The 4360-nt window shown below is 34.6% G+C and overlaps 1 non-coding gene across 1 annotated transcript; it reads right to left on the bottom strand.

The window, feature by feature from the left end:
* Positions 1-3696: 3696 nt before the first annotated feature.
* On the bottom strand, positions 3697-3887 carry LOC149122672 (U2 spliceosomal RNA). Its single transcript, XR_016220036.1, has one exon. It is a non-coding gene; the product is annotated as a U2 spliceosomal RNA (small nuclear RNA).
* Positions 3888-4360: the final 473 nt, after the last annotated feature.

Raw genomic sequence — 4360 nt, forward strand, 5'->3', positions numbered from 1 at the left:
GCATAGGCCATAGTAACAGATGTGCAATTATTTCATTGCATATACCCTCCCCAATCCGCAATCGCTACTAGCAAACATTATCAGAATTAGTCAACTTTCCAATGAAAGGAATAATAATACCTCATTTATACCTTGCCCTTAAACTTTGTCAAGTATTTGACCCTCTGTAACAAATTAACATGGAGAAGCTTTACTGGTTTTCTTGTCCCACAGGATATCATGTGATTCCCTTGCTTCAAAGACTTTACGTTAACTGGACATTTGGGGTGGTCCATGGCTACTGGTCATTCAACACCACTTGGACCGCCTGTACTTGGATAATATCTAATCCACTCGGCCTTAAAGTCAATATCTATAGGAAGATTCCATTGTTGAGTGGAAGTATACTTACATCAGTGAGTAGACGTGTCAGAGACAATATAAATCTGGCCCAGATCGTCATGGCATCTGCTCCCTCCATCTCCATGGCTCACTCTCAACACATCTCTTGCCTCATAGTGAGCTTTTTAAGATTTGTTAAGGGATCTGGACTTCTGCTTTGCATTTGGATCTAAACACTATGTAAGCACCAGACAAGAGAGAGTATTTACTTACTTAAAAGTTCCCAGAAAACAATGTCAGAGGAAGATCCTCTCAGTATGCACATTCTTGGTTGGTGTATGGCTTTTCATTTCATGTAAAATCAAAGATGACTTGACACATGTGTCTGCACTGATGCGTGAGCAGTGGCTAAGAGAATAGAAGTGTATCAAGAAAACAGAACAAAATTTTTGAAAAATACTAATAGGGTAGAATGTGGAAGCAGTTCATGGATGAACCTCTTAGAAATGGAGCCACAGAACATTTGCTTTGCGAAGGGTGTCAATAATAAGGTGGACAGAATGATCCATTCTATGAGTCAGTCTCTTGCCGACCATTCCTGTGTCTACTCAGTGTGTCCAAATAGAAATTGGCCATTATGGTAAGACTGAAACCTCATAAGCTAAAAGAAAAAAATAGGATATTGTGTAACTACTGAGAAAAGAGAAATAAATTTCAAAAAATGATTGACCATGTTCTACTTAATATTTGAGTGCCATTTTTTTGGTAGTAGAGGTCTATTATTGTGAAGAATTGAATTCTTATTTGGGGAGATATCATTTCTTTAATTAGACTTCAGATTTAGTGTTCTGTGTAATCACAATCTATTGGAAATACTCATCTGTTAATGCTGATCTGTAATGAAATTTTACATATTGTATGTTTGAAAATGTCTTTTTATGAAGATATTTACTGCCAAATACTAATATCATTTGGTGTGCATATGATTTTAATTGAGCATATTCATCAACTTGAAGGCATTTATAGAATTCTATTAGATTCTCACTTGATATCTGTGTTTCAGCATGCTGTTACATTGCATATTAATCTGTTCCAGTTGAAGATTAGGTGAAAGGTCCTCAATTCAAATTTAATTTGAATTGTGAAGTATGAAAATTTCCTTTGCACTTGCATTGAGGTCAAAAAAATCCTGCTGGAAATGTGGTTACAGTTTATAAATATATTCTATGCAAATTTGTGTGGGATGAAGATCTCATTTTCTATTTTAACTTTGGCAGAAATGCATGAAACAGTTTGATATTACTTGTGATTTGAAATGTTTATTGTCAAAATGACTACTGTGGTATATTTCACATATAAATATTATTTTGGCTTATAATTTTAGGTTGGATTAACCAGGAATCATGATCAAGTTTTCAACAAAAACAAATATCTAGAGTCAGCCAGTGTTCAGCAATAATGACTGAAGGCCATTCTTGTTCAGATAAGTTTCAATCTTGCCACCAGCTCCAAAAGGCATAAGAAAACTTTATCACTTCCAAACTACTAAATTGCTGTTATAGATCACACAACAAATTAGTATATTCAGCTTTGCTCAACAACAATTTACAGAAGTGACAATGGCTTAGTCCCTGAAAGGTACTGGATTTTACTGTGGATGCTACTGTTCAGTAATACATGACAAATACCTGGTAGATTCAGATGCCATTGCAAAATACCTGCTGATGGGTGCCATAATGAGCAACCACAGCTTTAATGCCTTACATTTTCTCAAGCTCTGAAACTTTGGGCAACTAAGTCTTTTTATGCTCCATACAGATTTTTGCCATCATCGACTAAGACACATCTTAGCAGATTTCACTTCTTAATGGAATGAATGAGTCTTTTACTTTGTTTCAACTTCTATGAAGATATTCCTACCTAGAGTTCCGCTTAGACTTCTCTTAGAGGCTAATCCTTCAGTGTCATCAAATTCAGCACTGACTCCTTTAATAAACAATTACAACTTACAGTGTTAGTCACATCTGTCCATTTATCAAGAGCCAAGGGAATCTAGCCAAAATTGTTTGCCTTATTTTTTAATTGATGACTGATGTTTGTTCCAGTGTTCAACCTTCTCAGCAACTGTTCTTTAAGAAGAGCTAGTAGTGTTTTTAATTGTCAAAATTATATATATTTACAAGGTACAAAAGGTCAAAATTATATATATTTATATTATATTATATAAAAAGGTCAAAATTATATATAAATTATATTATATTTAAATTTCAAAATTATATATATCTACAAGGTGTTTTGATATGTGCATACATTATGGAATGGCTTTTAAATAAAGCTGGTTAACATATGTGTTACCTAACATATTTATGTGTGTGCATGTTTGTGATGAAAACACTTGAAATCTTCTAAGCCTCAGAGTCTTGAGCAATTTACCTGTTTTAAAATATGGACACACTTCTTCACCTGCTATAATCAAACCTGATTTAATTAATTTATCATATGCAGGCTGCTTTCTTTGCCTGGCTAACAAGCAACTCACTAGCCTGCTTCCCAGGGCTCCAGAAAGGATGAGCTGAGCCCCCAGTAAGCAAACTTATCACAGGTCAGCTTTCCCTGTGACCTCATTTTCCATTTTTATTTTTATTAGAAAATCTGTCATGATAAACTCTGTGCATTTTCACCCTCTTTTAGCATCTTGAATACTTGGAAACCTTTAACTGTTAGTATGATCTAAAATTGCACTCCAAAGGATCTAACTAAAATGGCCTTGTCTCTACTGAGTTGCCTTAGAAACAGCCAGGTGGGTAGGAAATACAGAAGCCAAATCGTAGCTATTATTTCTCTTTCTTTTTTCTCATGCTACTTTACATAACACACTCTAACATTTTTGTTTCAAGTAGTTTCTGAGTATGAGAAGTTAATCTCAGAAGACCACATTTTATGTGATTCTGTTCATATGAAGTGCCCAGAGCAAGAATTTACAAGGACAGAAACTAGATTTAGTAGTTGCTCAGGGCTGAGGGTAGGAAATGACATAGTCGGGGAATGTTAGCTTAAGGGAGGACCGGGTGTCTTATTGAGGTGATGAAAATGTTCTAAAATTCACTGTGATAATAGTTACACATCTGTGAATAGACCCAAAACCATTGAATTGCACATTTTTTATGGGTGAACTTTTTGGTAAGTGAATTATATCTCAGTAATGCTGTTCAGGAGAAAAGGAATACAGTGTAGTAGCAGATATATACAGTATATAAACCAACAATGTGAAAATTATAATAAAATATACTTTCTATGAAAATATTATTTTAAAACAAATTAGTAAATGCTGTTAATACTGAAGAAAAAACCTTAAAAGAAAATAGAGAAAAATAAGTATGGAACTAAAAATACATGTGAAGTGTTAATAGCTGAAATTTTCTCAAATCTCTCTGGAGACATAAACCTGAAGAAGATTTCAAGAAACTAAAAGAAATCCATACAGGATGAGCCCGAAGAAATCCATGTCCAGGTAGATCATAATCAAATTTCTACACTTGATCTTAGCCAAAAGGCCGAGAAGTGATATAATCAAATTTCTAACAAAGATAAAAAGGCAATCTAAAGCAAAAACCTTCACTACAGACAGAGATGTGGGTCTAAATGATTTCACTGATTAATAATAGCAACTATTAATGAAAAATATCAGTTGTAAACAAATTATTCCAGAAAGTAGTTGATGATTGAAAATATTCTATTTTCTTTGCCTCTCTCTGTGTAACTCTTGACTTTCAAATAAATAAATAAATCTTTAAAAAAGATCTTTTAAAAAAGATTTATTTTATTTATTTGAAAGTCAAGAGTTACACAGAGAGAAGAGAGGCAGAGAGAGAGGAAGTCTTCCATCTGATGGTATGCTCCCCAATTGGCCACAATGGCCACTGTGCGGATCCGAAACCAGGAGACAGGAGCTTCTTCCTGGTCTCCCACATGGGTGCAAGGGCCCAAAAATTTGGGCCATCTTCTACTGCTTTCCCAGGCCATAGCAGAGAGCTGGATT

This window comes from Oryctolagus cuniculus, chromosome 13, assembly GCF_051225735.1.
Source record: "Oryctolagus cuniculus isolate XC-2025 breed Fujian yellow rabbit chromosome 13, ASM5122573v1, whole genome shotgun sequence".
Taxonomy (NCBI): domain Eukaryota; kingdom Metazoa; phylum Chordata; class Mammalia; order Lagomorpha; family Leporidae; genus Oryctolagus; species Oryctolagus cuniculus.